This window comes from Salvia miltiorrhiza, chromosome 4, assembly GCF_028751815.1.
Source record: "Salvia miltiorrhiza cultivar Shanhuang (shh) chromosome 4, IMPLAD_Smil_shh, whole genome shotgun sequence".
Taxonomy (NCBI): domain Eukaryota; kingdom Viridiplantae; phylum Streptophyta; class Magnoliopsida; order Lamiales; family Lamiaceae; genus Salvia; species Salvia miltiorrhiza.
This window is the reverse complement of record NC_080390.1, coordinates 16,282,060-16,302,524: the sequence shown is the minus strand read 5'-3', so window position 1 is coordinate 16,302,524 and position 20,465 is coordinate 16,282,060. Positions and strand designations below refer to the sequence as shown.

At 33.8% G+C, this 20,465-nt stretch overlaps 2 long non-coding RNA genes across 3 annotated transcripts; one reads left to right on the top strand and one right to left on the bottom strand.

The window, feature by feature from the left end:
- The first annotated feature begins 768 nt into the window (after positions 1-768).
- LOC131019863 (uncharacterized) lies at positions 769-3,715 on the top strand. The gene is made up of 3 exons (XR_009100508.1): positions 769-825; positions 2,744-2,822; positions 3,418-3,715. It is a non-coding gene; the product is annotated as an uncharacterized LOC131019863 (long non-coding RNA).
- Positions 3,716-18,888: 15,173 nt separating this feature from the next.
- LOC131019861 (uncharacterized) lies at positions 18,889-20,210 on the bottom strand. Of its 2 annotated transcripts, XR_009100506.1 has the most exons (3): positions 20,089-20,210; positions 19,708-19,769; positions 18,889-19,095 (listed from the first exon to the last, which is right to left on the bottom strand). It is a non-coding gene; the product is annotated as an uncharacterized LOC131019861 (long non-coding RNA). The 2 variants fall into 2 exon arrangements; XR_009100505.1 differs by lacking the exon at positions 20,089-20,210 and having other exon boundaries at positions 19,708-19,806.
- Positions 20,211-20,465: the final 255 nt, after the last annotated feature.

The window sequence follows — 20,465 nt, the reverse complement described above, 5'->3', positions numbered from 1 at the left end:
GAAAGAGGAGCAAGTCACGACCCCGTTATATAGGACCTTTTGAGATCCTAGATAAGTTAGGTCTTTGTAGCCTATAAGTTGGCTCTGCCACCAAGCATTGTGGATGTATACAATACGTATAGCACCTCGCAATTAAGAAAGCATGTGATTAAGCAAGATAAAGTAGTCCTAGCCAGGACCTAAGTTGTGATGAGAAATCAGTCCAGATACTTGATCGCAAGATTCAAGTTTTACGAGGCAATAATATTGTTCTCGTCATGTAATGGAACCATCACAGGATGGAAAAGGCCACAAAAGAGATGAATGAAACGAATGACTAGTATCACAAGATAGAATACCAGATATGCAATTCCGAGGACGGAATTTTTATAAGGAGGGAGGAATGTAATACCCCGTTTCCCTGAGTTAAATTTAGAATTTATTTTCAAAATTTAGAAGTAAGATGATTCACGCCGGATATAAAAAAAAAAAAATGAATTTATTTTTAATTCCAACAAAAATAAATATGATTTACAAAAACATTTGTAAATTTAGTAATTAAATTTATATGCATTGAATATTTATTTAATTTAGCATTCAAGCATTTTCATGAGCTATTTATTTAAGCAAACATTGAAAGATTATTACAGTTTTCATAGTACAACCCGGAAGACTTTTTATTTTATTTTATTTAATTCAATATCTACCTACTCCCATACCCACTACACCCACCTTTTCGCAACTTACATAGCTGGGTTGATGCTTCCATCTTCCAACCCACAACAATCAATTCAAGAAATGCTTTGCAGATCATCCCAGGCCCCCAGCTCAAAGAACCATCACAAGGTTTCATCTTTTAAAAACTCCATTAATTGTTTTGCTGCGTGTTTAAGGCACATCCATTTTATGCTTCATAATAGAAAGATTTAAACTTTCCCCAAGCAGAGATACACCAACTCACATTCGTTGCATCATTCCATCAAGATTTATATACATATGTGTATTTCGCAAAAAAACAAAATGATGTTTTATATAGAAGAACAATATACTTATATTTATGTTTTTTTTAAAACAAGAAAATGAATAGAATGAAGCATGAGTTTTTGAGTCTTGAGCTTGTTTTGCTTTTAAATCGGGGCTGAGGTGGTGGTGAGCGGCGACAGGCGGCGGTTGTGGCTTGTTGCTGTTCCACGATCTGTTGCAGGGAGTCGGGGGCGACAATCGTCGTTACCTGAGAACTGTGAGAGAGATGGGCGGCTGTGGGTTCTGCGGAGGGAGGCAGGGCACGGCGGCGGTGCCGCTGCTGCCCGGCCACGGCTGGAGAGAGAGAGGTGGTCTGGTCCGGGCTGATTTGCGTCGAGACTTTTGAGCAGTCGAGAGAGAGGAAACCGAGGCAAAGGAGAAAGGAAGATGATGTGGTGAGTCGACGGAAGCGGCGCCGGTCGTGGTGGCTCCAGCCTTCGGCTGGAGAAGATGAACCAGGCGCGGCGGCGACGGTGGCTCGGCTGCTGTTGCCCGAAGGCCGAGAGAGAGATCGCGAGGAAGGTCAACGGCGGCAGTCCACTTCTTCGGCTGTCGTCGGGCGATCTGTGAACGGACGGAGAGAGAAAAGAGATAGGCGGATGCCGGTGGCGTGGAGCTACTGGTAATCGTCGGTCAAGCTTGAGCATGAGAGAGACGGTGGTGGCGGTTTTGGCCGCTGCTCGCCGGAGATCGAGACTAGGGTGGAGGTTGAAGGAGATATAGGTTGAGGGAGATGGAGGCCGGTCGCCGGCTGTCTCGCCGGAAGGAGCCGCGGCCGTGGGATATGGCTGAGAGAGAGAGCCGCGATTGAAGAGAGAGAGAGAGAGAGAGTAAGATGGGGAGCTGCGTTTGTGGTTGTGTGTGTGCGGCTGAGGGAGGAAGAAATAAGGGAGATAGGGTTTGGGCTTATTTTTGGGCTTGAGCTTATGGGCTTTGCTTTTCTTTTTGTTGGGCCGAAAATATCAAAGGTTTTGGGCTGGGTTTTATTTAATGGGCAGTTGGGCCAAAATTTAATTAGGTTTGGGCCGAATCAGTTGGGTTTTTATTTTATTAAACAGTTGGGCCTTTATTTTATTTAGCAGTTGGGCTTGAGTCTTTGGGCCAAGTCAGTATTGGGATCAGTTTATTTAATTTAATTATGGGCCGATTTTTATGAGTACTTGGGCCGAGATTTTTAATTAAATGGGCTGGGTTATTTCTTATTATGGGCCGATTTTTATGAGTACTTGGGCCGAGATTTTTAATTAAATGGGCTGGGTTATTTCTTATTTTTGGGCCGATTTTCTTTTATTAAACTGGGCCTTTGATTATTTTAAATCATGGGCTGCCCAAGTATTTATTTAATTGGATTTGTGCAGATTTTATTTAAAAGGAGCTACACTATTATAATTAATTAGACTTATTAAGTTTAATTAATTATTTTCATAGAGTAAATTTTTATAATAATATTAAATTATTATTATAAGCATATTTTCAGTAAATTACTTATTATATGCTAAGCATGACATGATTTGCATTATATCTTGCAAAAAGAATATTTATTATTCAATTGGTTTTATTTATAATTCCAATTATTAAAGAAAGATGAGTAAGAATATTGTTGGTGTTCTTAACTCAAGAGAAATGTTTTTAATTATTTACTCATTAAAAACCCGGCTAAGTGAATCATAGAATGTTAAGCACTACACCATGACTTAAGATTAGATTCAAGGAGACCTATTAAGAATAGAATTTCTTGTAGGCTTTGTGGACCAAGGGGATTAGCACTGCTTTCCCAAGACAGGTTATGTGATTATGATCTTCAGGCTTTGCCTATCCAGGTGGGCATTACTTTTACTATACGTATATAGAGATCCCCTGCGTGTCGTAGGCCTCTTATACGAATATATGCATGAGATGATTTTAACTGTTAATTTCAGTTTATTATTATGCCCAAATGATAAATGACTCTTATGAAATGAAAATGAAATGTTCATGAAATGAAATGAAATGTTTATGAAATGATTGACTGCCAAAAATGTTTATGTTTTTATATGTATCCTATCTGTGTTGGTTCGCCAACTTTAAAGGAAATCCAATTGGGATCCTATGCTAGACAAAGGTCGCTAGCTAGGGTTAACGTGTACACTCATGGAGACCGCGAGTCGCTTGCGACCGGTCTTGGCGTCCGTGGTAAGGAGGCCTCCTTCCCGGCGCGTGACAGAAAGGACAGATATGGATCATATAGACTGAAAATGGGATGCGCATCCACCTTTATGAAAATGAAAGAAATGTTTTAGTAAGCGCAGGTCATTCAAGAAAACCCCTGTGTGTTACTGTTGGCAGTTCAATTTATATATGTATGCATGTTGTATTTTCGGCTATGCCCACTGAGTATTTTTATACTCAGCCCTGCATGTATTTCTAAATGTGCAGGTTGAGCAGTTGATGGAATGGAATGATGTTGAGCGGGTGTTCATTTGACATTTCAAGAAATGTAACCTTGAGTATACATCTTCATATGTATATCTCACACGTTTTCCGCTGCAAAACACTTTGATTAGGATAGCTCTATGTTATGAAGTTGTTATACGTGTTATTGGGTAACCCACCTTAATCAGTTCTCATTTATGTGTATGTTTTATAAGTATTCAAATAATCATATATGATCCTAGCATTTTATCTATTAGTGACATTTCCATATACTTTAATGTTAAGTAATTGTCCATTTCCATTTCTTATTGTTCACCCCAAGTCATAACCCCTGTTAACCCGAAATTGGGATAGTGGGCTGTGACAATGTGTATATATAATGTGCTTGTTTTGGTCGGCAATCAGTACCTGATTCTGTTGTGCGTTACTATTCAGTATTCAGCAACATTTTGGAAACTTGTTTATTTTATTTTATTTTATTTTTATTTTTATTTTATTTTTTGAATGAGGGGGAGACTTTTTAATTTTATGACAAAAGCTCTTGTGCGCTCTACCCCAACCTGGGTCGTCTAATTTTAATCTTATTTAAAATTAATTAAGTTTTAATTAAATAATTATTTATTAACGAATTAATTAATAATGATTTGGAATGATTCTGACTATGCACTCGCACACACAGGAGACGTCTTTTTTATTTTATTAACAAAAAATATAGTTTTTTTTTTGTGACAACACTTACTAAAATTGAAAATAGTTACTACTGAATTAATGCCCCATATTGAAGCGATACTCAAAACTAAGGTAGTATACATTACTCAATCTCAGCCGCTATACTTAACACAAGTTTTTATTTTTTATACAAAATTTAATATGTTTTTTTAGAGTAAATATCACTTTAAACTCTAAGTTAATTTCATACTATTAATTATATATACTTAATTATTGAAAATCATTTTTAAAATCTTGAACTATCAATTATCAATTGTAGCATTCATCTATTATCAATTTTTAATTATTAAAGCATATAATCACGTCATTTGATAAATATTGGTTTTATATACATCATGGCATCCGGCAAGGTATGATTGGTACAATTAATACAAAATTAATAGTTTAAAAATTTTTAAAAAAATTATGTTACAGATAATTTAAAATATAATTAACAGTGTAAAAATAGTTTAATATTTAAAATCATATTTACCATTTTTCTTATGCATCTGTTAATTTTTTCATCAAAATCGTCTCAATCCTACTATTGTCACGTACCTTTCTCCCTTCTATTCATCACAAAAGCAGCAGATGTAATTTGAATTGTATTTTTTTTTAATTCACTTTACATAATTTGTGATCGACACATATATTTCTTTTAGGGGCAAAATGATATATACCTATTTTGAAAGATAAAAAAAAATACTCACATTTTATAAAACATATAAACATATCCATTTAGGTCATTTTTGCCCTTATGTCGAGCATTATTGTATTTTGCACTGATGCTCGACTTGTAATCGATAAATGTCTAGCATTAGTGTACTTTCTAAGAGTGATCAACTGCAAATGCTCGATTGCTTGACTCGCAATGGTTAAGCATGTCAAGCATTGGTGTATTTATCATTATTGCTCGACTCGTAGAAGTCGAGCATGTCAAACATTAATATATCTATCACAAATACGAAAAGCTCGATATGCTCGACTAATGCATGTCGAGCCTTAGTATATTTATCACGGATGCTCGACATGCTCGACGTGCATTAGTCGAGCATGTCGAGCAAAGTTCGCGATTTCAACATTTTTTTATGAATTAAGTAAGGGTAGCATTGTCCTTTCAAGCTCAAAATAGATAGTTTTTATAGTTTTCTTTTATAGTGGGTATTTTTTATTTTTTGTCTTTGAGAATGGATAAAGAGGACCATTAACCCTTTCTTTTAACCATATGCACATTTTGCGTTTCACACTACACATTAAAAATCTGTTTAAGACTTTAAAAAAAAAAAAATTAAAGTACCACATACTATCTATAACGTAAATACTAGATATATATATATATATATATATATATATATATATATATATATATATATATATAGGGGGAGGCTAAAATAAAAACCAAGTTTAGACTATAGAATAGGAACTATTATATGCCATTAGATCTAAATTAATAAACGACTGGATTTTCTTCACACTTTATGCATCAAATTTTCGTTTATATGAATTATAGGGTAAATAAGTAATTGTATTATTTTATTAAATATCCCTTCCTTAATTATTGGGATCACATTTAAGTGTATCTTTTCTCTCTAAACATGTGTCACGAATGAAAACCTAAATCAGCCGTATACACTTCTGTTAAGAAATTAAAACTTCACGTCAGAGCTTCAACATTACAGGAGTATTATGGAGAACATCGGTATGCTATTATCTGTAATCTTTAAATATTTTTTTTCTAACTAAGGCAGAATTCATGTGCAATCTATATTCATTCTCTGCATTCTTTGTTTTATTTCCCATAGTTTTTTTTTTCTGCAGATGCAACTAACGAGTGTTGACGATTCCATTTTTTCATCAAAAATTTCATGATTCTGGAATTTGTACTTCTTTTTCTGCGTTTATAATTTTATGTGTCATAATGTACAATATTTTAACATTGTTGTGTCTATTTTTCATGTAATATATGTATGATTCGTTATGGTTTTCGCATGAACTAACTTGAACTAGTATAAATTAATAGCAGATATAGATAGTTTGATGAAGTTGCATGAACTAGTATGAACTCGCATGAACTGGTACATATTTAATAACATCTATAGATAGTTTTGATGGATTAGTATGAATTAATGCATCGACTGACGTGAACAAGCAGAAACAATGTAGGTCCGACAAACGTGGTCGCTGTGTCCTTCTCCCAATCTTCATGATTTTCAATCAGTGATCTAATAACGAACTCACACCAGTTCCATTGGCTAACAGAGTTCAAGTCTTCCAGGCACTTTATCATCTGGGGGAACACACATCCGTTGCTGGTACTCTCGATCAAACAGTGAGTGAGCATAACCATGAAATGAATCTTAAACCATTTGCTTCCGTCCTCATGTGCAAGCATTGCATCCTTCACTTCAGTTATCTTGATTTTCTTTGGATGTGTATTTGGAAAACACTGCTTCCATTCTTGACACAAAGGTGTCGTCTGAGTTGAGTCGATTAGCTTAATCTTCTTGAAACCTTTTGGGAAGCCAAGCACTCTGTGGACATCATCCTCAGTCACTGGGATTGTTTGACCATTAGGTAGAGTAATATCACACCGCCTCCTATTAAAAGAATCCAGCACAAAGTAGCTCAGTCTCCCGGGGATATCCTTAATAGTAAACTCCAGGATCTCATCAAATCCAAGACGACCAACAGAATACTGTTGCAGGTCGTTCATCTGACCTATAGTCTTAAAAAGAGCACAGGATGTTGTTCTCGTAAACAATGATGCATAGTCCGTTGTAGGCTTCACCACAAACTGCTTGTAGTTGACAAGGGCTTCCTTTCTCTTTTCATGCCTTGTTTTTTTCTGGGCAGCAGCTGGAATTTCTAGCACGTCATGTGCTGGAATGTCTTCATCTCCACCAATCACCACACCAACATTCTGCTTTGTCGATGCATTGACTTTTCTCTTACGGGAAACACCTGCACATGAGTGCAGTATACAAATTAAAGGTAAAAAGACATTAAAATAACGATTTCACCATTATATATTTTACACTAAAAACTATAATTCACAAAACCTTAAAGTATAGTGAATACCAAATTTGGATACTATAAAGAATAGCTAATAGCAATTTTTTAATCATTTAATCACATAGAACAATTTTTTTTTTCATTCAAGCATAACAGTAGATGCATATATTCAATAACAATTTTGATGAATACCTTCAATCATAGCCTTTTTGAAATCAGCCAATAATGGATCATTTCTATGTTTTGTGCGCACTGAAAAATTAAATATCAAATGCATCGGTCACATAATCAGGCAAGCACAATCAATACATATATTTATATGTATATACACACAAGGATAGAAATTAGTATTACATTCAATGCTCCTTTGGCTAGGTTCTCCAAAAACCATCAAGTTCCCGGCTTTACTAACAATAGGGACAGAGCGTCCTACAACTGTGAGTAAATATATAAAATTAATTCACAGTTCATCAAAAAAAAAACATATGTAAACTAGGACATAGCAATAGCTAATCAATCGTACTTTTCTTGCCTTTGTCTCTGGTTACACCGGTAACAACCTCTTGCTCATTGATTGCTAAACAATATTACACACAAATCAAACCTTTAGTTTACAGAAAAAAAATAGATTTGAACATCACATTTACATTTATAATTCGAACAGATTCATCCCAAAACATACAACCCCATACAAAACAATAACATAGTTCATACACATAACTCAAATCTGCACAATTTCCGAATACTTATATACCTTACATATACTACATAGTTCGTACACCTGGTTCCACTTTTACTATCAATAAATAGCAAAGATAGATAGTTTGATGCAGTAGTATGAACTAGTATGAACTGACCAGAACTATTCCAGCATTTTAAACAGAGGCAGATATTATGGAGTAGTATGAACTAGCATGAACTAACATGAACAAGTATATCCAAAACTAACTTTTTACAATTACGTCCATTCAAAACTATACAAAAGCCCACCAAAACACATATATTTACATTTGCCCTTGGTTTTGGAAGAATCATTTTTCGGCTGCTCCACTTGCTTCACAACTGCAAGAACGAAAATCGATTAATTATCTCAAGTTTTTATCTACCCAAAGCCAACAAACGACAGTCAACCGTGTATAATTAAAAAACATTATTAAACATAGGGGCCACCAGTGAATTAAAAGAATGGACTAGTACTTGGTACATCTCTGAAAAAGACATTTCTAAAATCAAGTTGAAAGAAAACGACATGCACGAACAAGAATAAATAAAAGCTCAAAAATTTTCAACAATTATCCACCCAAACTTTTCTTCAAACTCTATACGAATTTAATTGATTTTCTTACACAAAAAATTAGTTCGCATGAAATAATCAATGGTGTGGGTTCGAAATATTTAGCTCTCTTTGACGAACAATTCGAATAACCCAATAATACAAATCTTGTGATTCCCACCGCAATACAACTACAATTCATCCACCATGAATATAAAAAACCCAAAAGTTTTACATCCCACATTTAATAAACAAAAAATATAAAGACTAACCATTTTTGGCCCCTTTGGTTCTCGCCATATCCTTCAAATATTAGATGAATTGCTTTGATTCAAAAGATATTCAACTTCTGCAGGACCGATTGTGATGTGGAGAGAAATTTTTTGACTCTTTCAGTTTTTTATCTCTTCAAGCCTTCAACAGCCGATTTCTAACCCTAGTAAATGTTGGTTGTGAACAATTAATAGATTAGGTTTTATTTCTTGTCAAATATTACTGATCGGTTCTAATTCACAGCTATAGAATCTGAAAAGATTGCATTCAGAATTATCTTTGACTTTTGTATGAAATATTTTATCATTAATCACGCCATTATTATCCTTTTCATTCCCTAAAAATATGAAGCTTTATTTTCGGAAACAGATCCTTAATTAAGATAGATAATAATTTAACATACCCAAATATACCCTCCAGCGTATATATTGCACGAATTATATGTACAAAACAAAAAAAAAACTAACACCTAATATGAAATGATCTCAGCCGTTAATGATTAGATTTTAATGGCATAGATTTATCCTTATATTATAGTCTAAGGGGAGTTTTCTATATAGTCCTCCCCTATATATATATTAATTGCGATATTATATATATATATATATATATATATATAGGGGAGGGCTACAGTGAAAACACTTCTTAAAATATAAATATAAACGTTTTTTAATGTACGAATTTTATCCAACAGGGTTACGAATTCATCCAACAGAGTTACGAATTGAGAAAAATAAATTTTTGTTACCTTTGGGATTCGAACTCAGGACCACGAATTCATCCAACAAGGTTACGAATCAACCGTAGATCTTGATGATCTAAGGGCTGAAAATCATTTATATTTTATACACTTAAGAGTGTTTTTATTCTAGCTCTCCCCTATATATATATATATATATATATATAATTTAAACCATGCATTTTCTCCATCCACACACGCACGCGCACACACATGGTTAGTTTTTATGGAGAAATTAATTTTTTAGCGAAATTTAGAAACGTTGAATATGTCAATAATTTTTTATGAACATACAAATAATTTCATCGAACGTTTGGGGTTTGAATCCTGGAGTGCGAGGTGTTCAACAAATACATCCGTTCATCAAAAATTATTGACATGTTCATCACAATTATTGATATGTTCATCAAAATCTGGACACGGGATTTATTCTTATTTATTGACCGTTTAATTGAGCTATTTTAATGATTGAGAATCTTGAGATTGTTTCTCCTTACTTTCAACATTTACATTTTCCATTGAACATATCTCAATATATAATAGAAACTTAGTAGCTAAATATTTGTTGATTTTTTTTTTAAGACGGAACATGTGCTGTATTTATTCAAGATCATTCCGTACAATATCCCTAAGCCAACTAGGGAAATTTTGAGACCATCGCACATGATGCTCAATACTACGCGCAAATTGCACTAAACCATGGGCAACTCGATTAACCGATCTATACATATGATAAACACCAATCACTAAGCTCTCCCTCGCTACCTCAAGAATTTCCCGGACATCATCGGTTAAAAAATCTCTATCCACCTCTGGCCCCACCATCGTCCGAGCAGCCAGCATAGAGTCGGTGAAAATTGCAATCGGCTCCACACCAAACTCCATTCACATCACAATTCCATGAACTACATCCATGACTCTGGCTTACATCACACTTGACGCCGGTGGCGTCCTCTTTGAAACAGCCGCACAAATCGCACCATTGAGATTTCTAGCAATCAAACCCACTCCAAACACTCTGTGTAGGTTTCACGTCACCGTAAACACTCCGATTAAGTAAGAAACTAAAGGACACCGATCTGACAAACTTCATAATAAGCTTCCTTAGCTTCTCCGGAAACCCCATCTTTTGATGCAGAATATTACCGGGAAACAGTGTGAGGATGATATTATTAAGCTCACAAGGAAAATCGAGACGGTTGTAGAGGAAGAGGCGACTCATTGGAAACAACGGGCGAGGGTTAATTGGTTAGCCAATGGGGATCGCAACACTGGGGCGTTCCATACTCAAGCCTCTAAACGAAGAAAGAAAGATACTATTAAGAGACTAAAGGATAAAGTGGGTGCATGGCATGAGCACAAGGGAGAAAAAGCTCAAATTATAAAGGATTATTTTGCCAAACTTTTCACTTCGAGCAGACCTACTGAGCACGACATTTCAAGAGTGGTGAATACTATTGAGGGGACTTTAGCGGCTGATGATATTGAGAATCTGAGCAGAGAGTTTAACACTGAGGAGGTTAAAAGAGCTATTTTCGATATGCATCCGTCCAAAGCTCCGGGACCGGATGGTTTCCATGCAAGGTTTTTTTCAGCGTTTCTGGCCAGCGATGGGCGATTCTATTACAAGGCAAGTTCTTGGTGGTCTCAATAATGACGCTGATATTGAGGCCTGAAATTCGACTCTTGTATGCTTGATACCTAAGAAAAATAGGCCGGAGGAAGTGACAGATTTTAGGCCTATTAGCATGTGCAATACGATATATAAAATAGTATCAAAAGCAATTGTGAACCAGTTGAGAGATGTGCTGGGGAGGGTGGTGGATCAGAATCAAAGTGCGTTCATAAAGGGCCGGTAAATCACTGATAATATATTTATTAGTTTTGAGTGCCAACATTGGATCAGAAATTGTAAGAAGGGGAAGGAAGGTACGGTGGCCTTAAAGCTTGACATAAGTAAAGCTTATGATCGTGTAGAATGAGATTATCTTAAGGCGATCATACTGATTATTATATATATTTTTTTCCTGCAATAAAAAATGTGAGAGCATCTACTCTTACTTTGTTACATGATGTGATTTAATCGACGATTTAATTACAATAATAAGAACATCCACAATTAGAAACTCCTTGTCGGAATTCACAAAAGGAATTCAAGAAGTGGCACATTTAGGATTGCATATACCAACTCCTTGAGTGTCGTATGGCGCCGGAAATTTGTAGCTGCACCGTTCTTGCATCGCCGCCGACGAGACACAAACCATCACAATCACCATAAAAAATGCCCACGCCTTAGCCATTTCAATTCTAATTCAATATGTTCGATCACAAATTTTTCTCATTCATATTTCCCTTTTTATAGCCGCAGAGGTTTTGGGTCTTGTCATATTAATTTGAATAATCTCACTGCATCCCAAATTAAAGTGTGAGCTTAGTGCTAATTAAAGTTCGTAGGATTTCTATGATTATATATACATTTTTTTATTATTTCTTTTTTAAGATTTAGGATTTCTATGATTGTTTTAAAATGTGGTTTCTCTTTTTGTTCAAACGAGAAGTAGAATGTAAGAATTACAGCAATCGAATGATATACAACTTAATGAATCTAGTATCCCATAATTTTTTGGCACGAAAATTAAGAAATATGTAAAAAGTAGATAAAGTGGGTTGATAAAAATTATTTAAATATTAAGTATGGAGTGAGAATATATTGCCAAAAAGAGAATGATACACTTGTATTGAGACGTTCCAAAAAGGAAAATGAGACACTGCTATTAGGACAGAGGAAGTACCACTATAAAAGATGAGTTTCTTACTTACCTCTAAATTTCCTCTCTTCTTTTTTATTTTTTCTATTTTAATCAAAAGTTTGAAAAAACCGAAGATTAATAATCAAAAGCTATTGCCTATCAACTAGTGTTCTATATATTAAGGCAATGAAACGAGCTAATTAGGAAGTCGTTATCCCTCTAATTATTAGTTTGGGGGAGGGGGGGTTTCAACTCACCATAACAATAATCATATTATTGATCACTTTTTTAATAAAATGATGGCTAAGTCAGTTAGGGAGTTGCAATTTACAGGGAAAGAAGATTAGCTGATTTTCTAGAATTTTGGAAAAAAAGATAGGAAGAAGAAGATTAGTAAGGATAAATATAATACCCCTCTGTCCATAAAAAATATGGTACTTTTCGTCATTTTTGGCATCCACTAAAATTGTAGCATTTTTATTTTTAGAACATGGTCTCACATCTTTTCATTAATTTTTATCTTTATAAATACTTTTTATTTACAAAAAAATCACGTCAAATTTAATCTCAACCACATGTCTTATAAAATGGCGGGACCCTTTCTCCACTATCTAAAAATCATCATCAATTTTATTAAAATTTGTGCCAACCAAAAGTATTATACTTTTGGTTGGCGGGTGGAGTATTATTTGCATAGTTTTATTGTATGAGATCCACTTTCCTATAAAGTTGTGTATGTCATTGTGTTCCACTATTATGAATTATACTTAATGTTTAGTTTGAGAAATTAAACTTAAAAAATATATACAATAATTTGAATTTATCAATCATAATAATATATTATTAACCAATAAAAATTAAACTAAACATACAAAATTAAAATTAAATATTGGAAAAAGTGGACTACAAAAATGGAATAACAAGTAAAATTGAATCTCGAGTAATACGTACGTTTATTCAAAAAAGTTGATAGAATTTGTATTTCAGTTCATATTTAAAATACTGTTTCAAGTGATAATTCCTTTTAAAAAAATAAGAAATAATACCCCGTCCCATTTTAATAGACTCACTTCTTTCGGACACGGAGATTAGACTAATTATTCTATAGGCGGAAAGTTGTGTGTTACACATTAATCAAATATTTTTTTTATTCAAAATGAAAAACAAACCTATTTTAATAGGAAAGGGAGAGAGACTATTAAAATGAGACGGAGAAAGTAATTATAGCTAGACCGCGAACTTGCAAAATGGGAGTTTTTCTTAGAATGGGCTCACCAAGCTTGCCTGGGCCCAAAATACTGCTATATAAGAAAATTTTGGGACCAATGTCAATATTATTTTTTAATGTTATGATTACAAAATTCACGTACTAATATTTACACATATCTATACTATATTCAAAATGGAGTTTTCAATTTGAAATCAATTTTAAATTAATTTTAAAATTGAGTAATAATTTTATAGTTATGATAAAATTGAAGATTTAGGTTTAAACTATATACCTTTTTTTTTTCATTTTCTTTAATTTCTTATTTGTTGTTACATTTCTTTCCAAAATTGTAAAATTCGATTAATTATAAAATATTTAATATGCATATCAAAGTTTTATGAAAATGTTTGATTTAAAATGTAAAATTTAAATTTATTTAAATATTAAAATTTTATAATTTTCTCTCTCCTCTCTCATCTTTTTGAATAAATATATTTTTAATTTTTTTTTAATTAGTATTTTATTTTTAATTTTTTTAACCTTTATCTTTTTTGTTTTTCAATATCAAATTTAATAATTGTGAATTCTTTTTTATTTTGTCAATATTCAATTCAAATATATTTAATTAAAATTAATTTTTTATTATATTTATAAGTATAATAATTAAATTAGTATTAATTTTATATAAATATACAAATTAAAAATATTTTCCCGTGCAATTATATGGGAGGCAAATACTAGTTAAACTTAAATACTATAAGTTATATAATCCTCTTGAGTTTCTCCCCCCTTTCTTATATTTTCATCATGATGTTCCCTTTACTTTTATGATTGGTTATAGATAATAAATCATCGCGCCTGCAGATGCTTTTAAATTAGAGTGATGATAAATAATTGGTCATCTATAAATTAGAAAAATTATTTAATTTATTTCTAAAATAAAAATAAGATTTAATTATTTTATTGTATTCTCTTATTTTTTGATTTTTTTTAAAACTTTTATTAAAAATAAAATAAAAAAATGCCAAAAAGTTAAAATAATGTAGAGTATATGATAAATAGTTAAATCCTATTTTTATTTAAAAAAATAAATTATGTAAATTAAAAAAATTTCTATAAAATTAAATGAGTGGATTGTGAAAATACCCTATTTCTTTTAGTAAAGTAAAAAATTAGCCACTAAGATAAAAACTTAAAAAAATTCTCACACTTACCATTTTACCCCTTCAAACACTACCCTTTAAAAATTTTCCGCATTTCACAACCAAGTGGAATTCACAACCAGAATTTTTTGGTTGTAAATTCACAATCAGTCGAGTGAATTCACAACCAATTAAATTCACAACCAGAATTTATTTTAATTGTGAAATTATTCACAATCGTGATTTATTTTGGTCGTGAATTCAAGAAGTCGTTGTCACACCCCAATTCTTGAATGAATAAATATAATCGAGGTACAATTAATTCATAGAAATAAACGAAGGAAAAACCTTGTTAAAACCGAAATAAGATAGAAAGTCGGGCTATGCCCCTTTGGATCACAAGTTTTGTTTCATGCTTCTGACAACCGACATTCATTAGCATAAATTTGGTAGTGAAGAGTCTAAGCTCGGTCAAGTATATCATTTGAAATTTAACATGAAGATCTTAAGTTGGGAAAACAAAAGACGGATATGAGTAATTGCTACAGCGGAAGTCTAACATGAGAAATTAACCCTAGCCTCAGCTCTGTCCCGTCAGCACCGGCCAGCCAACCTGAAAACATTTGAAAGTATTTTTGGGCTAAGTACTAATGTACTCAGTGGGCATGCATTTTCATAAACATTTCATATTTTCGTAAGGACAGTTTATCCAATCATACTTAACATAACTTAGAAGGTTTTAAAGTGAAATAACTTCTAAGCATGTTAAAAATAATTTCTTTCATTTGTGCGCACATGTCACACTCCCTTTCCGTTACTCGCTGTGATCCCGGACCTTTTAGCCACCGACGGATCCATTTCTCCCATTGCACTTGCCCTGAGGACGTAACTCAAACAAGTTGAATTGACCTCGGGATGCTACCCAGACAGGCCTTACATGATACATGCTCCGGAACACATCCCGTTGAGCACCCTTATAACGTCTCTGGCCAGTGCCCGATGGAGATCAACCCACCAGGCCAGCTAGCATGTGTACACGATTCTCAGACAACGTGTTAGGTCATAATAGAACCTCAATTGATTAACTTTGCGAGCCTTAAACAGAGCAGAGTGCACATAAACATTTTATTGGATAAACAGTTTTCATTTCATTGAATAAATAATTTGCATTTAAATGAAACATTTAGAGCTTAATAACCCAATCATACTTTATACATTTGGAAAGTAAGTCCACCTGGTTAGGCAAAGCCTGAAGATCATAATCACATAAACTCGCATTGGGAAAGCAGCGCTAATCCCCTTGATCTACAAAGCCTACAAGAAATTCTATTCTTAATAGGTCTCGTGAAGCTAACTTAAAGTCTTAGTGGGTGTGCTTAACTACTATGATTCATCACGCCGGTTTTCAAATTTAATAGTAAATATTTGAAAACTAAAATTCTTGAGTTAAGAACACCAACAATATCCTTACTCGATTTTCTTGAATAATTGGATTTATATAAACCAATTTAAATCATAAGTCCTTTTATTGTATATGAAAATGCAGATTCAATTCATGCTTAAACATATAATAAGTAATTACTTAAAATATGCACATAATAATAATATGATATTATTATGCAATTTGTCTTTAAAATAATTAATCAACTAGTGATAGTCAAATTAATTAAAATGTGGACTGCCCAAAAATTAAATGTAAGGGCCAACTTCTTAAAAATTCGCAGCCCACATAAATAAATAAACAAAGGCCCAACTGACTTAAGCCCATTCACTCTTTCCTTCTACATTTTCGGCCCAACAGAACAACCCCAACCCTTTAATTAAACAGTGTGGCCCATCTGGCTCAGCCCAAACTAGGAGCCTAATATTCATTCACCCTAAACCTTTCTTCCTCCTCCTTTTCTCAAAACACACGCACGCACGCACACAAGCAGACTGCGCACAGGCGCCGCTCACCCATCCCCCTTCTTCTTCAACGGCAGCAGCAGCTGAAGCCAGCCATCGCCGCCTGACTTTCCTGAACCACCGACTCCCTCGATTTCTCCATCTCTCAATCAGACTCCCGGCGACAGCATCAACCGATAAGGCCAATCGTCGCCGCCTCCACCCCCATTTCATCTCTCTCCCTCTCATCTCGCGCACACACCGACCATGAGCTCACGCCCAGACACCACCCCTCGTCCGCCTCTCTCCTTGGCAACGGCGAGGGCGCCGTCACCTCCCTCTCGCTCTGCGACTTAGAGCAACGGAAGTTAGGCCGCCGTCGCTTGAGCCCTAGACCCCAAATCTAACCGCCTCCCCTCGTTTCTCCGAACTTCGGCGAGCAGCGGCAAATTTGCCACCGTCGCCGACAGCAGCAAAACCCCGCCGCCGCCCCTCTCTCTTTCTCTTCGAAGCCCGGCACCTGCACAGCCTAGGGCTGCCGCCGTCGAAACCCACAGTCAGACCTCTGCCCCGCCTCAGCATCTCAAGTTGAAAATAAAGAATAGAAACAGAGCTTCAATTTCTACTTCTTTTCTATTTAGAAAACATGCTTCATGTATGCATGTATATGCACAGACAATAAAATTAACATCATTGAGTTTGAGTCTTGTTGTCATATGCAAATTTATATATGATGGAAATCAGTGTATGTGTTGTGGGTTCTAATTTGAGTTTCTGTTTCAAAAGAAGTGCTCGAGTAAGAGAGTTAGAGGTTTAACCTTCAAAAGAAATCTGTTGGGTTATCATTCTGCAAAACTTCTGAATTTGTTCAGTTGCCTATGTGCTGAAAATTGATGAGGGAGATGAACTTGATGCATGTTTTGAGTAAGCTTGCTTGCTCCTAATGCTGAGTTTCCCTTCGTTTTTGCTAGGGATTTGTGAGAAGTGGGTGGGAGACGTTGAATAAAATGGAGAGGTGGTGGAGACTTGGCTGATGAGTTGGTAAGGCTATGACACTCATAGGCATGGTTTAAAGTTGAGATTTGTAGGGAGTGGCTTTGATGATAAGTGTTGCTAAAAGCAATGAAAAGACGTGATGTGACAATTAAAACATCTGCGATGAATTGTCGAACTGAAATAATTCTTTAGGGTTCGCTAAATAAATAGCTCGTGTAAAAGTTCAAATGCTCAATTTAAATAAATATGCAATGCATAAGAATTTAAATAACTAAATTTATAAATATATTTTTGTAAATCGTCTTTGTTGGAATTAAAATAAATTCATTTTCTTTTATTCGGCGTGAATCATCTTACTATCTAAGTTCAAAATTTTTCTAAACTTACACTTACTATCTAAGTTCAAAATTTTTCTAAACTTAGCTTGGGGAGACGGGGTATTACAGTCGTGAATTTGAATTTTAAAGTTTAAATTCACAACCAAAACAATTAGTTGTGAATTTGAGCTTTAAAACTCGAATTCACAGCCAGAATTTATTTTGGTTGTGAATTTGTGGTTGTGAATTCAAATAATCGTAAATTTGAATTTTAAAGTTTGAATTCACAACCACAACAAGTTCTTGTGAATTCGAGCTTTTGGTTGTGAATTCAAGTACATAGTCGTGAATTTGAATTTTAAAGTTTAATTCACAACCAAAACAAGTAGTTGTGAATTCGAGTTTTAAAACTCGAATTCACAACCAACACTAGCAATTCAGTCGTAAATTCATCAAACTGGTTGTGAATTCTAATTTTGAATGTGAATTCAAGTAGTCGTGAATTTGAATTTTAAAATTTGAATTCACAACCAAACCAACTAGTTGTGAATTCAGATTTTTTTTGAATTCACAACCAACAATAGACTTGGTTATAAATTCAAGAATATTTAATTCACTACTAGAAAAACGCTCATAGATAACGGATTTTATCCGTTATCTATGAGCAAAAAAACCGTTGTGTATAGTGGTGTTATCTATTATAGGTGTCATACACAACGGTTTAAAAACCGTTATCTATGAAGGGAAAAGATAACAGTACAACCACACATACATAACGGTTATAAAACCGTTATCTATATTGATTATACATAACGGTTTTCGACTGTTATGTATTATAATTTATCCGTTATCTATTCCATAATATATATTTTTTCATATTATAGTTAACAGTTTTTTATACTTTTTATAACGGTTTAAACCGTTATCTTTGTAAGAAAAAGATAACGGTTTTCAACTGTTATGTATTAGAATTAATCCGTTATGTATTATATAATATTTCTTTTTTCTCATAACATAGTTTAAACCGTTATCTTTGTAAGACATAGATAACGGTTTTTTGTACCTTTTATAACGATTTTAACCGTTATCTTTAATATTTAATATTTTTTTCTCAATTTTTATGTTATTTATATCAAGAAATAAATAAATAACTTTAAAACAACAAAATGATAAAATCAACAATAACAATATTATATATTATTCAAAATATTCGTACATTATCATCCGAATGAACCAAGTATCAAGTATCTAAGATCATTATATATTTCGATTCACTTCCTGGCTTATCCACTCCGACAAAGTCCTCATCGACCTCTCAAAGGCTTCCTTCGCGCTCATCTCCATCTTGATCTTCCTCCCTTTTTGAAAGTAACATCCCTTGATAACATACAAACATATACACCACTTGTCAAATACTCAGTTATATGAAAGGAAAATAGTGTTAGAAAAAGATATTATGCATACACTAGCATTGATTGAGAAAATCCCCTTCTGAAGAAATGATAAAAAGGAAAGAGACATTGTTCTATCTAATTTTATATATAAATCAATACATCTTGCATTTTGTATTTTGCTACATAATGAAAAGCAAAGTATAAACTATATGTAACTTACTACATAAATCAATACATCATGCATTATGTAACTTACTACATCAATTAGTCAATCACAAAGAGAGATATATTTCCCACAGAAGTATATTTACAACTTCATTTTTCTTAACCAGTGAAGCCTCATGCAAGTTAGCCACTCATAATCATAAGGATCCTAAGGGTTCCTCCGCAGAACATTATAACTTAAAGTATTCCAAAAAAAGAAAAGAAACAAGATCATAATCTATCAAATTGAATCAACTTTGCTAAAACATTCATTAACACCAATACCAAAAAAAATTATATTTCCTTCAACATCCTAAAACTTATCATATAACCAGAGCAGAAAACAATACCAATCAAAATAATAACATGAAAAAAACAAAATCATATTTACCTCCGATTACTGAACTTCTCTTAAAAGCAAAGTGTTGACGTTTCTTTACCTCAATAATGTCCCTACAAACAATGCAGTCAAGTTCCCAAAGATTATTGGATTTTCTTTTCAATAATGACAGCAATTCATTTAATGATTATAAATCAGAGAGTGGGAAAATAGCAGCAACATGCAAGCACTTACAATTGGCTTTATGATAGCTTACTAAAGAGTGTCTCAAGTGAATCTTTCCCAGATAGATTATTGGATTTTCTTTTCAATAATGATAGCAATTCATTTATGATTAAAAATCAGAGAGTGGGAAAATAGATGAAATGGATGAAATGCAAAACAATAGTAGATTACCCAGAATCGTATTCATGAGAGAAATCAGTGCCATACCCAAATCATCAGTTGAGAATACGATTTGTGGAGAGGGTGAAGTGAGGGAGATGATAGACGACGATTGTAGAATACACTGAATCGTATTCTTGAGAGAAGCCACCGCACACAAATAATCAGCTGAGAAGGAGCAAGCTAGCAAAATATAGTCAAGGATGGATTTCAAAGGATGGATTTCACGGCAATATAGTCAAGGATGGATTTCACGGCAACCACAAGATAACTTCTATAAATTAAGTTACAGAGAATTTGATTTATCAAAGAAAGATAGTGCATGAAGTTATGCAAATCTATCTTACTTGAGGTAGGAAATACTTCAACATGCGCTTCTCTCTCCGGCGAGTTCGGCCTTCCTCCAACAGCCCTTTCACGCCCCT